Here is a 22024-nt window from a genome sequence, read left to right as displayed (position 1 = left end):
GCTTTAGCAACCGTTTCGGTACCAGAACACTGCGTAGAGACAGTAAGCTCTGGTCCTGCGTGTATGCTGCGTGTCAACCTAGAAATTGGAGACTGATGGCATAAGGCTTCTTTTCCCATTGTGAAAGCTCCGTTCATGCGGCCTCGAAGCTACCTGAAAAGCATTGTTGTTGCCGGGGTTTTCCTCACTGCCGGCATGGTTCTGAGAAGAAAATGAGTTTTCTCCTAAGAAACCTTGGGTTTCCAGTTCCTTGTTGGAAGCTCACCCTGCTCTGCGCTATACATAAAGTGAAAGTCAACGTGAGCCCAAGCTTCGAAGTAGGCCCTGATTATCTTTGCAAAACGAGAGGCGTGCAGCAGCTCCATGAGGCGTTCATCGTTCTTCTGCTTTAGTGTCAAGGTAGTAAGCTTTTCAACACTCCTAGGGGCCTTGCTTCAGCACCCGTTTCAGTACCAGAACACTGCGTAGAACCAGGAGCTCTGCTCCTGCGCGTATGCTGCGTGTCAACCTAGAAATTACAGACTGATGGCACAAGGCTAGTTTTCCCATTATGAAAGCTCTGTTGATGCGGCCCCGAAGCTACCTGAAAAGCACTGTTGTTACCGTGCTTTTACTTACAGACGGCATGGTTCAGAGAAGAAAATGAGTTTTCTCGAAAGAAACCTTGTGCTTCCAGTTCGTAGTTGGAGGCTCAACCTGCTCCGCTCTATACCAAACGTGAAAGTCAATGTGAGCACTAGCCTCGAAGTAAGGCCCTGATTATCCTGGCAAAACGGGAGGCGTGCAGCAGCTCCATGAGGCCTTCATCGCTGTTCTGCTTTAGTTTCACGGTAGTAAGCTTTCCAAGACCTCTAGGGACTTTGCTTACGCAACCGTTTCAGTACCAGAACACTGCGTAGAGACAGTAAGCTCTGGTCCTGCGTGTATGCTGCGTGTCAACCTAGAAATTGGAGACTGATGGCATAAGGCTTCTTTTCCCATTATGAAAACTCTGTTCATGCGGCCTCGAAGCTACCTGAAAAGCATTGTTGTTGCCGGGGTTTTCCTCACTGCCGGCATGGTTCTGAGAAGAAAATGAGTTTTCTCCCAAGAAACCTTGGGTTTCCAGTTCCTTGTTGGAAGCTCACCCTGCTCTGCGCTATACCTAAAGTGAAAGTCAACGTGAGCCCAAGCTTCGAAGTAAGGCCCTGATTATCCTTGCAAAACGAGAGGCGTGCAGCAGCTCTTGAGGCGTTCATCGTTGTTCTGCTTTAGTTTCAAGGTAGTAAGCTTTTCAACACTCCTAGGGGCCTTGCTTCAGCACCCGTTTCAGTACCAGAACACTGCGTAGAACCAGGAAGCTCTGCTCCTGCGTGTATGCTGCGTGTCAACCTAGAAATTAGAGACTGATGGCACAACGCTTGTTTTCCCGTTTTGAAAGCTCCATTCATGCGGCCTCGAAGTTACCTGAAAAGCACTGTTGTTACCGTGCTTTTACTTACAGCCGGCATGGCACATAGAAGAAAATGAGTTTTCTCGAAAGAAACCTTGTGCTTCCAGTTCCTAGTTGGAAGCTCACCCTGCTCTGCTCTATACCAAACGTGAAAGTCAATGTGAGCACTAGCCTCGAAGTAAGGCCCTGATTATGCTGGCAAAACGGGAGGCGTGCAGCAGCTCCATGAGGCCTTCATCGCTGTTCTGCTTTAGTTTCACGGTAGTAAGCTTTCCAAGACTCCTAGGGACTTTGCTTTAGCAACCGTTTCGGTACCAGAACACTGCGTAGAGACAGTAAGCTCTGGTCCTGCGTGTATGCTGCGTGTCAACCTAGAAATTGGAGACTGATGGCATAAGGCTTCTTTTCCCATTATGAAAGCTCCGTTCATGCGGCCTCGAAGCTACCTGAAAAGCATTGTTGTTGCCGGGGTTTTCCTCACTGCCGGCATGGTTCTGAGAAGAAAATGAGTTTTCTCCTAAGAAACCTTGGGTTTCCAGTTCCTTGTTGGAAGCTCACCCTGCTCTGCGCTATACCTAAAGTGAAAGTCAACGTGAGCCCAAGCTTCGAAGTAGGCCCTGATTATCCTTGCAAAACGAGAGGCGTGCAGCAGCTCCATGAGGCGTTCATCGTTGTTCTGCTTTAGTTTCAAGGTAGTAAGCTTTTCAACACTCCTAGGGGCCTTGCTTCAGCACCCGTTTCAGTACCAGAACAATGCGGAGAACCAGGAGCTCTGCTCCTGCGCGTATGCTGCGTGTCAACCTAGAAATTACAGACTGATGGCACAAGGCTAGTTTTCCCATTATGAAAGCTCTGTTGATGCGGCCCCGAAGCTACCTGAAAAGCACTGTTGTTACCGTGCTTTTACTTACAGACGGCATGGTTCAGAGAAGAAAATGAGTTTTCTCGAAAGAAACCTTGTGCTTCCAGTTCGTAGTTGGAGGCTCAACCTGCTCCGCTCTATACCAAACGTGAAAGTCAATGTGAGCACTAGCCTCGAAGTAAGGCCCTGATTATCCTGGCAAAACGGGAGGCGTGCAGCAGCTCCATGAGGCCTTCATCGCTGTTCTGCTTTAGTTTCACGGTAGTAAGCTTTCCAAGACCTCTAGGGACTTTGCTTACGCAACCGTTTCAGTACCAGAACACTGCGTAGAGACAGTAAGCTCTGGTCCTGCGTGTATGCTGCGTGTCAACCTAGAAATTGGAGACTGATGGCATAAGGCTTCTTTTCCCATTATGAAAGCTCCGTTCATGCGGCCTCGAAGCTACCTGAAAAGCATTGTTGTTGCCGGGGTTTTCCTCACTGCCGGCATGGTTCTGAGAAGAAAATGAGTTTTCTCCCAAGAAACCTTGGGTTTCCAGTTCCTTGTTGGAAGCTCACCCTGCTCTGCGCTATACCTAAAGTGAAAGTCAACGTGAGCCCAAGCTTCGAAGTAAGGCCCTGATTATCCTTGCAAAACGAGAGGCGTGCAGCAGCTCTTGAGGCGTTCATCGTTGTTCTGCTTTAGTTTCAAGGTAGTAAGCTTTTCAACACTCCTAGGGGCCTTGCTTCAGCACCCGTTTCAGTACCAGAACACTGCGTAGAACCAGGAAGCTCTGCTCCTGCGTGTATGCTGCGTGTCAACCTAGAAATTAGAGACTGATGGCACAACGCTTGTTTTCCCGTTTTGAAAGCTCCATTCATGCGGCCTCGAAGTTACCTGAAAAGCACTGTTGTTACCGTGCTTTTACTTACAGCCGGCATGGCACATAGAAGAAAATGAGTTTTCTCGAAAGAAACCTTGTGCTTCCAGTTCCTAGTTGGAAGCTCACCCTGCTCTGCTCTATACCAAACGTGAAAGTCAATGTGAGCACTAGCCTCGAAGTAAGGCCCTGATTATGCTGGCAAAACGGGAGGCGTGCAGCAGCTCCATGAGGCCTTCATCGCTGTTCTGCTTTAGTTTCACGGTAGTAAGCTTTCCAAGACTCCTAGGGACTTTGCTTTAGCAACCGTTTCGGTACCAGAACACTGCGTAGAGACAGTAAGCTCTGGTCCTGCGTGTATGCTGCGTGTCAACCTAGAAATTGGAGACTGATGGCATAAGGCTTCTTTTCCCATTATGAAAGCTCCGTTCATGCGGCCTCGAAGCTACCTGAAAAGCATTGTTGTTGCCGGGGTTTTCCTCACTGCCGGCATGGTTCTGAGAAGAAAATGAGTTTTCTCCTAAGAAACCTTGGGTTTCCAGTTCCTTGTTGGAAGCTCACCCTGCTCTGCGCTATACCTAAAGTGAAAGTCAACGTGAGCCCAAGCTTCGAAGTAGGCCCTGATTATCCTTGCAAAACGAGAGGCGTGCAGCAGCTCCATGAGGCGTTCATCGTTGTTCTGCTTTAGTTTCAAGGTAGTAAGCTTTTCAACACTCCTAGGGGCCTTGCTTCAGCACCCGTTTCAGTACCAGAACAATGCGGAGAACCAGGAGCTCTGCTCCTGCGCGTATGCTGCGTGTCAACCTAGAAATTACAGACTGATGGCACAAGGCTAGTTTTCCCATTATGAAAGCTCTGTTGATGCGGCCCCGAAGCTACCTGAAAAGCACTGTTGTTACCGTGCTTTTACTTACAGACGGCATGGTTCAGAGAAGAAAATGAGTTTTCTCGAAAGAAACCTTGTGCTTCCAGTTCGTAGTTGGAGGCTCAACCTGCTCCGCTCTATACCAAACGTGAAAGTCAATGTGAGCACTAGCCTCGAAGTAAGGCCCTGATTATCCTGGCAAAACGGGAGGCGTGCAGCAGCTCCATGAGGCCTTCATCGCTGTTCTGCTTTAGTTTCACGGTAGTAAGCTTTCCAAGACCTCTAGGGACTTTGCTTACGCAACCGTTTCAGTACCAGAACACTGCGTAGAGACAGTAAGCTCTGGTCCTGCGTGTATGCTGCGTGTCAACCTAGAAATTGGAGACTGATGGCATAAGGCTTCTTTTCCCATTATGAAAGCTCCGTTCATGCGGCCTCGAAGCTACCTGAAAAGCATTGTTGTTGCCGGGGTTTTCCTCACTGCCGGCATGGTTCTGAGAAGAAAATGAGTTTTCTCCCAAGAAACCTTGGGTTTCCAGTTCCTTGTTGGAAGCTCACCCTGCTCTGCGCTATACCTAAAGTGAAAGTCAACGTGAGCCCAAGCTTCGAAGTAAGGCCCTGATTATCCTTGCAAAACGAGAGGCGTGCAGCAGCTCTTGAGGCGTTCATCGTTGTTCTGCTTTAGTTTCAAGGTAGTAAGCTTTTCAACACTCCTAGGGGCCTTGCTTCAGCACCCGTTTCAGTACCAGAACACTGCGTAGAACCAGGAAGCTCTGCTCCTGCGTGTATGCTGCGTGTCAACCTAGAAATTAGAGACTGATGGCACAACGCTTGTTTTCCCGTTTTGAAAGCTCCATTCATGCGGCCTCGAAGTTACCTGAAAAGCACTGTTGTTACCGTGCTTTTACTTACAGACGGCATGGCACATAGAAGAAAATGAGTTTTCTCGAAAGAAACCTTGTGCTTCCAGTTCCTAGTTGGAAGCTCACCCTGCTCTGCTCTATACCAAACGTGAAAGTCAATGTGAGCACTAGCCTCGAAGTAAGGCCCTGATTATGCTGGCAAAACGGGAGGCGTGCAGCAGCTCCATGAGGCCTTCATCGCTGTTCTGCTTTAGTTTCACGGTAGTAAGCTTTCCAAGACTCCTAGGGACTTTGCTTTAGCAACCGTTTCGGTACCAGAACACTGCGTAGAGACAGTAAGCTCTGGTCCTGCGTGTATGCTGCGTGTCAACCTAGAAATTGGAGACTGATGGCATAAGGCTTCTTTTCCCATTATGAAAGCTCCGTTCATGCGGCCTCGAAGCTACCTGAAAAGGATTGTTGTTGCCGGGGTTTTCCTCACTGCCGGCATGGTTCTGAGAAGAAAATGAGTTTTCTCCTAAGAAACCTTGGGTTTCCAGTTCCTTGTTGGAAGCTCACCCTGCTCTGCGCTATACCTAAAGTGAAAGTCAACGTGAGCCCAAGCTTCGAAGTAGGCCCTGATTATCCTTGCAAAACGAGAGGCGTGCAGCAGCTCCATGAGGCGTTCATCGTTGTTCTGCTTTAGTTTCAAGGTAGTAAGCTTTTCAACACTCCTAGGGGCCTTGCTTCAGCACCCGTTTCAGTACCAGAACAATGCGTAGAACCAGGAGCTCTGCTCCTGCGCGTATGCTGCGTGTCAACCTAGAAATTACAGACTGATGGCACAAGGCTAGTTTTCCCATTATGAAAGCTCTGTTGATGCGGCCCCGAAGCTACCTGAAAAGCACTGTTGTTACCGTGCTTTTACTTACAGACGGCATGGTTCATAGAAGAAAATGAGTTTTCTCGAAAGAAACCTTGTGCTTCCAGTTCCTAGTTGGAAGCTCACCGTGTTCTGCTCTATACCAAACGTGAAAGTCAATGTGAGCACTAGCCTCGAAGTAAGGCCCTGATTATGCTGGCAAAACGGGAGGCGTGCAGCAGCTCCATGAGGACTTCATCGCTGTTCTGCTTTAGTTTCACGGTAGTAAGCTTTCCAAGACCTCTAGGGACTTTGCTTAAGCAACCGTTTCGGTACCAGAACACTGCGTAGAGACAGTAAGCTCTGGTCCTGCGTGTATGCTGCGTGTCAACCTAGAAATTGGAGACTGATGGCATAAAGCCTCTTTTCCCATTATGAAAGCTCCGTTCATGCGGCCTCGAAGCTACCTGAAAAGCATTGTTGTTGCCGGGGTTTTCTTCACTCCCGGCATGGTTCTGAGAAGAAAATGAGTTTTCTCCTAAGAAACCTTGTGTTTCCAGTTCCTTGTTGGAAGCTCACCCTGCTCTGCGCTATACCTAAAGTGAAAGTCAACGTGAGCCCAAGCTTCGAAGTAGGCCCTGATTATCCTTGCAAAACGAGAGGCGTGCAGCAGCTCCATGAGGCGTTCATCGTTGTTCTGCTTTAGTTTCAAGGTAGTAAGCTTTTCAACACTCCTAGGGGCCTTGCTTCAGCACCCGTTTCAGTACCAGAACAATGCGTAGAACCAGGAGCTCTGCTCCTGCGCGTATGCTGCGTGTCAACCTAGAAATTACAGACTGATGGCACAAGGCTAGTTTTCCCATTATGAAAGCTCTGTTGATGCGGCCCCGAAGCTACCTGAAAAGCACTGTTGTTACCGTGCTTTTACTTACAGACGGCATGGTTCATAGAAGAAAATGAGTTTTCTCGAAAGAAACCTTGTGCTTCCAGTTCCTAGTTGGAAGCTCACCGTGTTCTGCTCTATACCAAACGTGAAAGTCAATGTGAGCACTAGCCTCGAAGTAAGGCCCTGATTATGCTGGCAAAACGGGAGGCGTGCAGCAGCTCCATGAGGACTTCATCGCTGTTCTGCTTTAGTTTCACGGTAGTAAGCTTTCCAAGACCTCTAGGGACTTTGCTTAAGCAACCGTTTCGGTACCAGAACACTGCGTAGAGACAGTAAGCTCTGGTCCTGCGTGTATGCTGCGTGTCAACCTAGAAATTGGAGACTGATGGCATAAAGCCTCTTTTCCCATTATGAAAGCTCCGTTCATGCGGCCTCGAAGCTACCTGAAAAGCATTGTTGTTGCCGGGGTTTTCTTCACTCCCGGCATGGTTCTGAGAAGAAAATGAGTTTTCTCCTAAGAAACCTTGTGTTTCCAGTTCCTTGTTGGAAGCTCACCCTGCTCTGCGCTATACCTAAAGTGAAAGTCAACGTGAGCCCAAGCTTCGAAGTAGGCCCTGATTATCCTTGCAAAACGAGAGGCGTGCAGCAGCTCCATGAGGCGTTCATCGTTGTTCTGCTTTAGTTTCAAGGTAGTAAGCTTTTCAACACTCCTAGGGGCCTTGCTTCAGCACCCGTTTCAGTACCAAAACACTGCGTAGAACCAGGAGCTCTGCTCCTGCGTGTATGCTGCGTGTCAACCTAGAAATTACAGACTGATGGCACAAGGCTAGTTTTCCCATTATGAAAGCTCTGTTGATGTTGCCCCGAAGCTACCTGAAAAGCACTGTTGTTACCGTGCTTTTACTTACAGACGGCATGGTTCATAGAAGAAAATGAGTTTTCTCGAAAGAAACCTTGTGCTTCCAGTTCGTAGTTGGAAGCTCAACCTGCTCCGCTCTATACCAAACGTGAAAGTCAATGTGAGCACTAGCCTCGAAGTAAGGCCCTGATTATCCTGGCAAAACGGGAGGCGTGCAGCAGCTCCATGAGGCCTTCATCGCTGTTCTGCTTTAGTTTCACGGTAGTAAGCTTTCCAAGACTCCTAGGGACTTTTCTTAAGCAACCGTTTCGGTACCAGAACACTGCGTAGAGACAGTAAGCTCTGGTCCTGCGTGTATGCTGCGTGTCAACCTAGAAATTGGAGACTGATGGCATAAGGCTTCTTTTCCCATTATGAAAGCTCCGTTCATGCGGCCTCGAAGCTACCTGAAAAGCATTGTTGTTGCCGGGGTTTTCCTCACTGCCGGCATGGTTCTGAGAAGAAAATGAGTTTTCTCCTAAGAAACCTTGTGTTTCCAGTTCCTTGTTGGAAGCTCACCCTGCTCTGCGCTATACCTAAAGTGAAAGTCAACGTGAGCCCAAGCTTCGAAGTAGGCCCTGATTATCCTTGCAAAACGAGAGGCGTGCAGCAGCTCCATGAGGCGTTCATCGTTGTTCTGCTTTAGTTTCAAGGTAGTAAGCTTTTCAACACTCCTAGGGGCCTTGCTTCAGCACCCGTTTCAGTACCAGAACAATGCGTAGAACCAGGAGCTCTGCTCCTGCGCGTATGCTGCGTGTCAACCTAGAAATTACAGACTGATGGCACAAGGCTAGTTTTCCCATTATGAAAGCTCTGTTGATGCGGCCCCGAAGCTACCTGAAAAGCACTGTTGTTACCGTGCTTTTACTTACAGACGGCATGGTTCATAGAAGAAAATGAGTTTTCTCGAAAGAAACCTTGTGCTTCCAGTTCCTAGTTGGAAGCTCACCGTGTTCTGCTCTATACCAAACGTGAAAGTCAATGTGAGCACTAGCCTCGAAGTAAGGCCCTGATTATGCTGGCAAAACGGGAGGCGTGCAGCAGCTCCATGAGGACTTCATCGCTGTTCTGCTTTAGTTTCACGGTAGTAAGCTTTCCAAGACCTCTAGGGACTTTGCTTAAGCAACCGTTTCGGTACCAGAACACTGCGTAGAGACAGTAAGCTCTGGTCCTGCGTGTATGCTGCGTGTCAACCTAGAAATTGGAGACTGATGGCATAAAGCCTCTTTTCCCATTATGAAAGCTCCGTTCATGCGGCCTCGAAGCTACCTGAAAAGCATTGTTGTTGCCGGGGTTTTCTTCACTCCCGGCATGGTTCTGAGAAGAAAATGAGTTTTCTCCTAAGAAACCTTGTGTTTCCAGTTCCTTGTTGGAAGCTCACCCTGCTCTGCGCTATACCTAAAGTGAAAGTCAACGTGAGCCCAAGCTTCGAAGTAGGCCCTGATTATCCTTGCAAAACGAGAGGCGTGCAGCAGCTCCATGAGGCGTTCATCGTTGTTCTGCTTTAGTTTCAAGGTAGTAAGCTTTTCAACACTCCTAGGGGCCTTGCTTCAGCACCCGTTTCAGTACCAAAACACTGCGTAGAACCAGGAGCTCTGTTCCTGCGTGTATGCTGCGTGTCAACCTAGAAATTACAGACTGATGGCACAAGGCTAGTTTTCCCATTATGAAAGCTCTGTTGATGTTGCTCCGAAGCTACCTGAAAAGCACTGTTGTTACCGTGCTTTTACTTACAGACGGCATGGTTCATAGAAGAAAATGAGTTTTCTCGAAAGAAACCTTGTGCTTCCAGTTCGTAGTTGGAAGCTCAACCTGCTCCGCTCTATACCAAACGTGAAAGTCAATGTGAGCACTAGCCTCGAAGTAAGGCCCTGATTATCCTGGCAAAACGGGAGGCGTGCAGCAGCTCCATGAGGCCTTCATCGCTGTTCTGCTTTAGTTTCACGGTAGTAAGCTTTCCAAGACTCCTAGGGACTTTTCTTAAGCAACCGTTTCGGTACCAGAACACTGCGTAGAGACAGTAAGCTCTGGTCCTGCGTGTATGCTGCGTGTCAACCTAGAAATTGGAGACTGATGGCATAAGGCTTCTTTTCCCATTATGAAAGCTCCGTTCATGCGGCCTCGAAGCTACCTGAAAAGCATTGTTGTTGCCGGGGTTTTCCTCACTGCCGGCATGGTTCTGAGAAGAAAATGAGTTTTCTCCTAAGAAACCTTGGGTTTCCAGTTCCTTGTTGGAAGCTCACCCTGCTCTGCGCTATACCTAAAGTGAAAGTCAACGTGAGCCCAAGCTTCGAAGTAAGGCCCTGATTATCCTTGCAAAACGAGAGGCGTGCAGCAGCTCTTGAGGCGTTCATCGTTGTTCTGCTTTAGTTTCAAGGTAGTAAGCTTTTCAACACTCCTAGGGGCCTTGCTTCAGCACCCGTTTCAGTACCAGAACACTGCGTAGAACCAGGAAGCTCTGCTCCTGCGTGTATGCTGCGTGTCAACCTAGAAACTAGAGACTGATGGCACAACGCTTGTTTTCCCGTTTTGAAAGCTCCATTCATGCGGCCTCGAAGTTACCTGAAAAGCACTGTTGTTACCGTGCTTTTACTTACAGCCGGCATGGCACATAGAAGAAAATGAGTTTTCTCGAAAGAAACCTTGTGCTTCCAGTTCCTAGTTGGAAGCTCACCCTGCTCTGCTCTATACCAAACGTGAAAGTCAATGTGAGCACTAGCCTCGAAGTAAGGCCCTGATTATCCTGGCAAAACGGGAGGCGTGCAGCAGCTCCATGAGGCCTTCATCGCTGTTCTGCTTTAGTTTCACGGTAGTAAGCTTTCCAAGACTCCTAGGGACTTTGCTTTAGCAACCGTTTCGGTACCAGAACACTGCGTAGAGACAGTAAGCTCTGGTCCTGCGTGTATGCTGCGTGTCAACCTAGAAATTGGAGACTGATGGCATAAGGCTTCTTTTCCCATTATGAAAGCTCCGTTCATGCGGCCTCGAAGCTACCTGAAAAGCATTGTTGTTGCCGGGGTTTTCCTCACTGCCGGCATGGTTCTGAGAAGAAAATGAGTTTTCTCCTAAGAAACCTTGGGTTTCCAGTTCCTTGTTGGAAGCTCACCCTGCTCTGCGCTATACATAAAGTGAAAGTCAACGTGAGCCCAAGCTTCGAAGTAGGCCCTGATTATCTTTGCAAAACGAGAGGCGTGCAGCAGCTCCATGAGGCGTTCATCGTTGTTCTGCTTTAGTGTCAAGGTAGTAAGCTTTTCAACACTCCTAGGGGCCTTGCTTCAGCACCCGTTTCAGTACCAGAACACTGCGTAGAACCAGGAGCTCTGCTCCTGCGCGTATGCTGCGTGTCAACCTAGAAATTACAGACTGATGGCACAAGGCTAGTTTTCCCATTATGAAAGCTCTGTTGATGCGGCCCCGAAGCTACCTGAAAAGCACTGTTGTTACCGTGCTTTTACTTACAGACGGCATGGTTCATAGAAGAAAATGAGTTTTCTCGAAAGAAACCTTGTGCTTCCAGTTCCTAGTTGGAAGCTCACCCTGTTCTGCTCTATACCAAACGTGAAAGTCAATGTGAGCACTAGCCTCGAAGTAAGGCCCTGATTATGCTGGCAAAACGGGAGGCGTGCAGCAGCTCCATGAGGTCTTCATCGCTGTTCTGCTTTAGTTTCACGGTAGTAAGCTTTCCAAGACCTCTAGGGACTTTGCTTAAGCAACCGTTTCGGTACCAGAACACTGCGTAGAGACAGTAAGCTCTGGTCCTGCGTGTATGCTGCGTGTCAACCTAGAAATTGGAGACTGATGGCATAAAGCCTCTTTTCCCATTATGCAAGCTCCGTTCATGCGGCCTCGAAGCTACCTGAAAAGCATTGTTGTTGCCGGGGTTTTCTTCACTCCCGGCATGGCTCTGAGAAGAAAATGAGTTTTCTCCTAAGAAACCTTGTGTTTCCAGTTCCTTGTTGGAAGCTCACCCTGCTCTGCGCTATACCTAAAGTGAAAGTCAACGTGAGCCCAAGCTTCGAAGTAGGCCCTGATTATCCTTGCAAAACGAGAGGCGTGCAGCAGCTCCATGAGGCCTTCATCGTTGTTCTGCTTTAGTGTCAAGGTAGTAAGCTTTTCAACACTCCAAGGGGCCTTGCTTCAGCACCCGTTTCAGTACCAGAACACTGCGTAGAACCAGGAAGCTCTGCTCCTGCGTGTATGCTGCGTGTCAACCTAGAAACTAGAGACTGATGGCACAACGCTTGTTTTCCCGTTTTGAAAGCTCCATTCATGCGGCCTCGAAGTTACCTGAAAAGCACTGTTGTTACCGTGCTTTTACTTACAGCCGGCATGGCACATAGAAGAAAATGAGTTTTCTCGAAAGAAACCTTGTGCTTCCAGTTCCTAGTTGGAAGCTCACCCTGCTCTGCTCTATACCAAACGTGAAAGTCAATGTGAGCACTAGCCTCGAAGTAAGGCCCTGATTATCCTGGCAAAACGGGAGGCGTGCAGCAGCTCCATGAGGCCTTCATCGCTGTTCCGCTTTAGTTTCACGGTAGTAAGCTTTCCAAGACTCCTAGGGACTTTGCTTTAGCAACCGTTTCGGTACCAGAACACTGCGTAGAGACAGTAAGCTCTGGTCCTGCGTGTATGCTGCGTGTCAACCTAGAAATTGGAGACTGATGGCATAAGGCTTCTTTTCCCATTATGAAAGCTCCGTTCATGCGGCCTCGAAGCTACCTGAAAAGCATTGTTGTTGCCGGGGTTTTCCTCACTGCCGGCATGGTTCTGAGAAGAAAATGAGTTTTCTCCTAAGAAACCTTGGGTTTCCAGTTCCTTGTTGGAAGCTCACCCTGCTCTGCGCTATACCTAAAGTGAAAGTCAACGTGAGCCCAAGCTTCGAAGTAAGGCCCTGATTATCCTTGCAAAACGAGAGGCGTGCAGCAGCTCTTGAGGCGTTCATCGTTGTTCTGCTTTAGTTTCAAGGTAGTAAGCTTTTCAACACTCCTAGGGGCCTTGCTTCAGCACCCGTTTCAGTACCAGAACACTGCGTAGAACCAGGAAGCTCTGCTCCTGCGTGTATGCTGCGTGTCAACCTAGAAATTACAGACTGATGGCACAAGGCTAGTTTTCCCATTATGAAAGCTCTGTTGATGCGGCCCCGAAGCTACCTGAAAAGCACTGTTGTTACCGTGCTTTTACTTACAGACGGCATGGTTCTTAGAAGAAAATGAGTTTTCTCGAAAGAAACCTTGTGCTTCCAGTTCCTAGTTGGAAGCTCAACCTGCTCTGCTCTATACCAAACGTGAAAGTCAATGTGAGCACTAGCCTCGAAGTAAGGCCCTGATTATCCTGGCAAAACGGGAGGCGTGCAGCACCTCCATGAGGCCTTCATCGCTGTTCTGCTTTAGTTTCACGGTAGTAAGCTTTCCAAGACTCCTAGGGACTTTGCTTAAGCAACCGTTTCGGTACCAGAACACTGCGTAGAGACAGTAAGCTCTGGTCCTGCGTGTATGCTGCGTGTCAACCTAGAAATTGGAGACTGATGGCATAAGGCTTCTTTTCCCATTATGAAAGCTCCGTTCATGCGGCCTCGAAGCTACCTGAAAAGCATTGTTGTTGCCGGGGTTTTCCTCACTGCCGGCATGGTTCTGAGAAGAAAATGAGTTTTCTCCTAAGAAACCTTGGGTTTCCAGTTCCTTGTTGGAAGCTCACCCTGCTCTGCGCTATACCTAAAGTGAAAGTCAACGTGAGCCCAAGCTTCGAAGTAGGCCCTGATTATCCTTGCAAAACGAGAGGCGTGCAGCAGCTCCATGAGGCGTTCATCGTTGTTCTGCTTTAGTTTCAAGGTAGTAAGCTTTTCAACACTCCTAGGGGCCTTGCTTCAGCACCCGTTTCAGTACCAGAACACTGCGTAGAACCAGGAGCTCTGCTCCTGCGTGTATGCTGCGTGTCAACCTAGAAATTACAGACTGATGGCACAAGGCTAGTTTTCCCATTATGAAAGCTCTGTTGATGCGGCCCCGAAGCTACCTGAAAAGCACTGTTGTTACCGTGCTTTTACTTACAGACGGCATGGTTCATAGAAGATAATGAGTTTTCTCGAAAGAAACCTTGTGCTTCCAGTTCGTAGTTGGAGGCTCAACCTGCTCCGCTCTATACCAAACGTGAAAGTCAATGTGAGCACTAGCCTCGAAGTAAGGCCCTGATTATCCTGGCAAAACGGGAGGCGTGCAGCAGCTCCATGAGGCCTTCATCGCTGTTCTGCTTTAGTTTCACGGTAGTAAGCTTTCCAAGACCTCTAGGGACTTTGCTTACGCAACCGTTTCGGTACCAGAACACTGCGTAGAGACAGTAAGCTCTGGTCCTGCGTGTATGCTGCGTGTCAACCTAGAAATTGGAGACTGATGGCATAAGGCTTCTTTTCCCATTATGAAAACTCTGTTCATGCGGCCTCGAAGCTACCTGAAAAGCATTGTTGTTGCCGGGGTTTTCCTCACTGCCGGCATGGTTCTGAGAAGAAAATGAGTTTTCTCCTAAGAAACCTTGGGTTTCCAGTTCCTTGTTGGAAGCTCACCCTGCTCTGCGCTATACCTAAAGTGAAAGTCAACGTGAGCCCAAGCTTCGAAGTAAGGCCCTGATTATCCTTGCAAAACGAGAGGCGTGCAGCAGCTCTTGAGGCGTTCATCGTTGTTCTGCTTTAGTTTCAAGGTAGTAAGCTTTTCAACACTCCTAGGGGCCTTGCTTCAGCACCCGTTTCAGTACCAGAACACTCCGTAGAACCAGGAAGCTCTGCTCCTGCGTGTATGCTGCGTGTCAACCTAGAAATTAGAGACTGATGGCACAACGCTTGTTTTCCCGTTTTGAAAGCTCCATTCATGCGGCCTCGAAGTTACCTGAAAAGCACTGTTGTTACCGTGCTTTTACTTACAGCCGGCATGGCACATAAAAGAAAATGAGTTTTCTCGAAAGAAACCTTGTGCTTCCAGTTCCTAGTTGGAAGCTCACCCTGTTCTGCTCTATACCAAACGTGAAAGTCAATGTGAGCACTAGCCTCGAAGTAAGGCCCTGATTATGCTGGCAAAACGGGAGGCGTGCAGCAGCTCCATGAGGCCTTCATCGCTGTTCTGCTTTAGTTTCACGGTAGTAATCTTTCCAAGACCTCTAGGGACTTTGCTTAAGCAACCGTTTCGGTACCAGAACACTGCGTAGAGACAGTAAGCTCTGGTCCTGCGTGTATGCTGCGTGTCAACCTAGAAATTGGAGACTGATGGCATAAAGCCTCTTTTCCCATTATGAAAGCTCCGTTCATGCGGCCTCGAAGCTACCTGAAAAGCATTGTTGTTGCCGGGGTTTTCTTCACTCCCGGCATGGTTCTGAGAAAAAATGAATTTTCTCCTAAGAAACCTTGTGTTTCCAGTTCCTTGTTGGAAGCTCACCCTGCTCTGCGCTATACCAAACGTGAAAGTCAATGTGAGCACTAGCCTCGAAGTAAGGCCCTGATTATGCTGGCAAAACGGGAGGCGTGCAGCAGCTCCATGAGGACTTCATCGCTGTTCTGCTTTAGTTTCACGGTAGTAAGCTTTCCAAGACCTCTAGGGACTTTGCTTAAGCAACCGTTTCGGTACCAGAACACTGCGTAGAGACAGTAAGCTCTGGTCCTGCGTGTATGCTGCGTGTCAACCTAGAAATTGGAGACTGATGGCATAAAGCCTCTTTTCCCATTATGAAAGCTCCGTTCATGCGGCCTCGAAGCTACCTGAAAAGCATTGTTGTTGCCGGGGTTTTCTTCACTCCCGGCATGGTTCTGAGAAGAAAATGAGTTTTCTCCTAAGAAACCTTGTGTTTCCAGTTCCTTGTTGGAAGCTCACCCTGCTCTGCGCTATACCTAAAGCGAAAGTCAACGTGAGCCCGAGCTTCGAAGTAGGCCCTGATTATCCTTGCAAAACGAGAGGCGTGCAGCAGCTCCATGAGGCGTTCATCGTTGTTCTGCTTTAGTTTCAAGGTAGTAAGCTTTTCAACACTCCTAGGGGCCTTGCTTCAGCACCCGTTTCAGTACCAGAACACTGCGTAGAACCAGGAGCTCTGCTCCTGCGTGTATGCTGCGTGTCAACCTAGAAATTACAGACTGATGGCACAAGGCTAGTTTTCCCATTATGAAAGCTCTGTTGATGCGGCCCCGAAGCTACCTGAAAAGCACTGTTGTTACCGTGCTTTTACTTACAGACGGCATGGTTCTTAGAAGAAAATGAGTTTTCTCGAAAGAAACCTTGTGCTTCCAGTTCGTAGTTGGAAGCTCAACCTGCTCCGCTCTATACCAAACGTGAAAGTCAATGTGAGCACTAGCCTCGAAGTAAGGCCCTGATTATCCTGGCAAAACGGGAGGCGTGCAGCACCTCCATGAGGCCTTCATCGCTGTTCTGCTTTAGTTTCACGGTAGTAAGCTTTCCAAGACTCCTAGGGACTTTGCTTAAGCAACCGTTTCGGTACCAGAACACTCCGTAGAGACAGTAAGCTCTGGTCCTGCGTGTATGCTGCGTGTCAACCTAGAAATTGGAGACTGATGGCATAAGGCTTCTTTTCCCATTATGAAAGCTCCGTTCATGCGGCCTCGAAGCTACCTGAAAAGCATTGTTGTTGCCGGGGTTTTCCTCACTGCCGGCATGGTTCTGAGAAGAAAATGAGTTTTCTCCTAAGAAACCTTGGGTTTCCAGTTCCTTGTTGGAAGCTCACCCTGCTCTGCGCTATACCTAAAGTGAAAGTCAACGTGAGCCCAAGCTTCGAAGTAAGGCCCTGATTATCCTTGCAAAACGAGAGGCGTGCAGCAGCTCTTGAGGCGTTCATCGTTGTTCTGCTTTAGTTTCAAGGTAGTAAGCTTTTCAACACTCCTAGGGGCCTTGCTTCAGCACCCGTTTCAGTACCAGAACACTGCGTAGAACCAGGAAGCTCTGCTCCTGCGTGTATGCTGCGTGTCAACCTAGAAATTACAGACTGATGGCACAAGGCTAGTTTTCCCATTATGAAAGCTCCGTTGATGCGGCCGCGAAGCTACCTGAAAAGCACTGTTGTTACCGTGCTTTTACTTACAGCCGGCATGGCTCATAGAAGAAAATGAGTTTTCTCGAAAGAAACCTTGTGCTTCCAGTTCCTAGTTGGAAGCTCACCCTGCTCTGCTCTATACCAAACGTGAAAGTCAATGTGAGCAGTAACCTCGAAGTAAGGCCCAGATTATCCTGGCAAAACGGGAGGCGTGCAGCAGCTCCATGAGGCCTTCATCGCTGTTCTGCTTTAGTTTCACGGTAGTAAGCTTTCCAAGACTCCTAGGGACTTTGCTTAAGCAACCGTTTCGGTACCAGAACACTGCGTAGAGACAGTAAGCTCTGGTCCTGCGTGTATGTTGCGTGTCAACCTAGAAATTACAGACTGATGGCATAAAGCCTCTTTTCCCATTATGAAAGCTCTGTTGAGGCGGCCCCGAAGCTACCTGAAAAGCATTGTTGTTGCCGGGGTTTTCTTCACTCCCGGCATGGTTCTGAGAAAAAATGAATTTTCTCCTAAGAAACCTTGTGTTTCCAGTTCCTTGTTGAAAGCTCACCCTGCTCTGCGCTATACCAAACGTGAAAGTCAATGTGAGCACTAGCCTCGAAGTAAGGCCCTGATTATGCTGGCAAAACGGGAGGCGTGCAGCAGCTCCATGAGGACTTCATCGCTGTTCTGCTTTAGTTTCACGGTAGTAAGCTTTCCAAGACCTCTAGGGACTTTGCTTAAGCAACCGTTTCGGTACCAGAACACTGCGTAGAGACAGTAAGCTCTGGTCCTGCGTGTATGCTGCGTGTCAACCTAGAAATTGGAGACTGATGGCATAAAGCCTCTTTTCCCATTATGAAAGCTCCGTTCATGCGGCCTCGAAGCTACCTGAAAAGCATTGTTGTTGCCGGGGTTTTCTTCACTCCCGGCATGGTTCTGAGAAGAAAATGAGTTTTCTCCTAAGAAACCTTGTGTTTCCAGTTCCTTGTTGGAAGCTCACCCTGCTCTGCGCTATACCTAAAGTGAAAGTCAACGTGAGCCCGAGATTCGAAGTAGGCCCTGATTATCCTTGCAAAACGAGAGGCGTGCAGCAGCTCCATGAGGCGTTCATCGTTGTTCTGCTTTAGTTTCAAGGTACTAAGCTTTTCAACACTCCTAGGGGCCTTGCTTCAGCACCCGTTTCAGTACCAGAACACTGCGTAGAACCAGGAGCTCTGCTCCTGCGTGTATGCTGCGTGTCAACCTAGAAATTACAGACTGATGGCACAAGGCTAGTTTTCCCATTATGAAAGCTCTGTTGATGCGGCCCCGAAGCTACCTGAAAAGCACTGTTGTTACCGTGCTTTTACTTACAGACGGCATGGTTCATAGAAGAAAATGAGTTTTCTCGAAAGAAACCTTGTGCTTCCAGTTCGTAGTTGGAAGCTCAACCTGCTCCGCTCTATACCAAACGTGAAAGTCAATGTGAGCACTAGCCTCGAAGTAAGGCCCTGATTATCCTGGCAAAACGGGAGGCGTGCAGCAGCTCCATGAGGCCTTCATCGCTGTTCTGCTTTAGTTTCACGGTAGTAAGCTTTCCAAGACTCCTAGGGACTTTGCTTAAGCAACCGTTTCAGTACCAGAACACTGCGTAGAGACAGTAAGCTCTGGTCCTGCGTGTATGCTGCGTGTCAACCTAGAAATTGGAGACTGATGGCATAAGGCTTCTTTTCCCATTATGAAAGCTCCGTTCATGCGGCCTCGAAGCTACCTGAAAAGCATTGTTGTTGCCGGGGTTTTCCTCACTGCCGGCATGGTTCTGAGAAGAAAATGAGTTTTCTCCTAAGAAACCTTGGGTTTCCAGTTCCTTGTTGGAAGCTCACCCTGCTCTGCGCTATACCTAAAGTGAAAGTCAACGTGAGCCCAAGCTTCGAAGTAAGGCCCTGATTATCCTTGCAAAACGAGAGGCGTGCAGCAGCTCTTGAGGCGTTCATCGTTGTTCTGCTTTAGTTTCAAGGTAGTAAGCTTTTCAACACTCCTAGGGGCCTTGCTTCAGCACCCGTTTCAGTACCAGAACACTGCGTAGAACCAGGAAGCTCTGCTCCTGCGTGTATGCTGCGTGTCAACCTAGAAATTAGAGACTGATGGCACAAGGCTAGTTTTCCCATTATGAAAGCTCCGTTGATGCGGCCCCGAAGCTACCTGAAAAGCACTGTTGTTACCGTGCTTTTACTTACAGCCGGCATGGCTCATAGAAGAAAATGATTTTTCTCGAAAGAAACCTTGTGCTTCCAGTTCCTAGTTGGAAGCTCACCCTGCTCTGCTCTATACCAAACGTGAAAGTCAATGTGAGCAGTAACCTCGAAGTAAGGCCCAGATTATCCTGGCAAAACGGGAGGCGTGCAGCAGCTCCATGAGGCCTTCATCGCTGTTCTATTTTAGTTTCACGGTAGTAAGCTTTCCAAGACTCCTAGGGACTTTGCTTAAGCAACCGTTTCGGTACCAGAACACTGCGTAGAGACAGTAAGCTCTGGTCCTGCGTGTATGTTGCGTGTCAACCTAGAAATTACAGACTGATGGCATAAAGCCTCTTTTCCCATTATGAAAGCTCTGTTGAGGCGGCCCCGAAGCTACCTGAAAAGCATTGTTGTTGCCGGGGTTTTCTTCACTCCCGGCATGGTTCTGAGAAAAAATGAATTTTCTCCTAAGAAACCTTGTGTTTCCAGTTCCTTGTTGGAAGCTCACCCTGCTCTGCGCTATACCAAACGTGAAAGTCAATGTGAGCACTAGCCTCGAAGTAAGGCCCTGATTATGCTGGCAAAACGGGAGGCGTGCAGCAGCTCCATGAGGACTTCATCGCGGTTCTGCTTTAGTTTCACGGTAGTAAGCTTTCCAAGACCTCTAGGGACTTTGCTTAAGCAACCGTTTCGGTACCAGAACACTGCGTAGAGACAGTAAGCTCTGGTCCTGCGTGTATGCTGCGTGTCAACCTAGAAATTGGAGACTGATGGCATAAAGCCTCTTTTCCCATTATGAAAGATCCGTTCATGCGGCCTCAAAGCTACCTGAAAAGCATTGTTGTTGCCGGGGTTTTCTTCACTGCCGGCATGGTTCTGAGAAGAAAATGAGTTTTCTCCTAAGAAACCTTGTGTTTCCAGTTCCTTGTTGGAAGCTCACCCTGCTCTGCGCTATACCTAAAGTGAAAGTCAACGTGAGCCCGAGCTTCGAAGTAGGCCCTGATTATCCTTGCAAAACGAGAGGCGTGCAGCAGCTCCATGAGGCGTTCATCGTTGTTCTGCTTTAGTTTCAAGGTAGTAAGCTTTTCAACACTCCTAGGGGCCTTGCTTCAGCACCCGTTTCAGTACCAGAACACTGCGTAGAACCAGGAGCTCTGCTCCTGCGTGTATGCTGCGTGTCAACCTAGAAATTACAGACTGATGGCACAAGGCTAGTTTTCCCATTATGAAAGCTCCGTTGATGCGGCCCCGAAGCTACCTGAAAAGCACTGTTGTTACCGTGCTTTTACTTACAGAATGCATGGTTCTTAGAAGAAAATGAGTTTTCTCGAAAGAAACCTTGTGCTTCCAGTTCGTAGTTGGAAGCTCAACCTGCTCCGCTCTATACCAAACGTGAAAGTCAATGTGAGCACTAGCCTCGAAGTAAGGCCCTGATTATCCTGGCAAAACGGGAGGCGTGCAGCACCTCCATGAGGCCTTCATCGCTGTTCTGCTTTAGTTTCACGGTAGTAAGCTTTCCAAGACTCCTAGGGACTTTGCTTAAGCAACCGTTTCGGTACCAGAACACTCCGTAGAGACAGTAAGCTCTGGTCCTGCGTGTATGCTGCGTGTCAACCTAGAAATTGGAGACTGATGGCATAAGGCTTCTTTTCCCATTATGAAAGCTCCGTTCATGCGGCCTCGAAGCTACCTGAAAAGCATTGTTGTTGCCGGGGTTTTCCTCACTGCCGGCATGGTTCTGAGAAGAAAATGAGTTTTCTCCTAAGAAACCTTGGGTTTCCAGTTCCTTGTTGGAAGCTCACCCTGCTCTGCGCTATACCTAAAGTGAAAGTCAACGTGAGCCCAAGCTTCGAAGTAAGGCCCTGATTATCCTTGCAAAACGAGAGGCGTGCAGCAGCTCTTGAGGCGTTCATCGTTGTTCTGCTTTAGTTTCAAGGTAGTAAGCTTTTCAACACTCCTAGGGGCCTTGCTTCAGTACCCGTTTCAGTACCAGAACACTGCGTAGAACCAGGAAGCTCTGCTCCTGCGTGTATGCTGCGTGTCAACCTAGAAATTAGAGACTGATGGCACAAGGCTAGTTTTCCCATTATGAAAGCTCCGTTGATGCGGCCGCGAAGCTACCTGAAAAGCACTGTTGTTACCGTGCTTTTACTTACAGCCGGCATGGCTCATAGAAGAAAATGAGTTTTCTCGAAAGAAACCTTGTGCTTCCAGTTCCTAGTTGGAAGCTCACCCTGCTCTGCTCTATACCAAACGTGAAAGTCAATGTGAGCAGTAACCTCGAAGTAAGGCCCAGATTATCCTGGCAAAACGGGAGGCGTGCAGCAGCTCCATGAGGCCTTCATCGCTGTTCTGCTTTAGTTTCACGGTAGTAAGCTTTCCAAGACTCCTAGGGACTTTCCTTAAGCAACCGTTTCGGTACCAGAACACTGCGTAGAGACAGTAAGCTCTGGTCCTGCGTGTATGTTGCGTGTCAACCTAGAAATTACAGACTGATGGCATAAAGCCTCTTTTCCCATTATGAAAGCTCTGTTGAGGCGGCCCCGAAGCTACCTGAAAAGCATTGTTGTTGCCGGGGTTTTCTTCACTCCCGGCATGGTTCTGAGAAAAAATGAATTTTCTCCTAAGAAACCTTGTGTTTCCAGTTCCTTGTTGGAAGCTCACCCTGCTCTGCGCTATACCAAACGTGAAAGTCAATGTGAGCACTAGCCTCGAAGTAAGGCCCTGATTATGCTGGCAAAACGGGAGGCGTGCAGCAGCTCCATGAGGACTTCATCGCTGTTCTGCTTTAGTTTCACGGTAGTAAGCTTTCCAAGACCTCTAGGGACTTTGCTTAAGCAACCGTTTCGGTACCAGAACACTGCGTAGAGACAGTAAGCTCTGGTCCTGCGTGTATGCTGCGTGTCAACCTAGAAATTGGAGACTGATGGCATAAAGCCTCTTTTCCCATTATGAAAGCTCCGTTCATGCGGCCTCGAAGCTACCTGAAAAGCATTGTTGTTGCCGGGGTTTTCTTCACTCCCGGCATGGTTCTGAGAAGAAAATGAGTTTTCTCCTAAGAAACCTTGTGTTTCCAGTTCCTTGTTGGAAGCTCACCCTGCTCTGCGCTATACCTAAAGTGAAAGTCAACGTGAGCCCGAGCTTCGAAGTAGGCCCTGATTATCCTTGCAAAACGAGAGGCGTGCAGCAGCTCCATGAGGCGTTCATCGTTGTTCTGCTTTAGTTTCAAGGTACTAAGCTTTTCAACACTCCTAGGGGCCTTGCTTCAGCACCCGTTTCAGTACCAGAACACTGC

Source organism: Eubalaena glacialis, chromosome 11 (assembly GCF_028564815.1).
Source record: "Eubalaena glacialis isolate mEubGla1 chromosome 11, mEubGla1.1.hap2.+ XY, whole genome shotgun sequence".
In the NCBI taxonomy this organism is placed as follows: Eukaryota; Metazoa; Chordata; class Mammalia; order Artiodactyla; family Balaenidae; genus Eubalaena; species Eubalaena glacialis.
Note: the sequence above shows the minus strand (reverse complement) of the source record.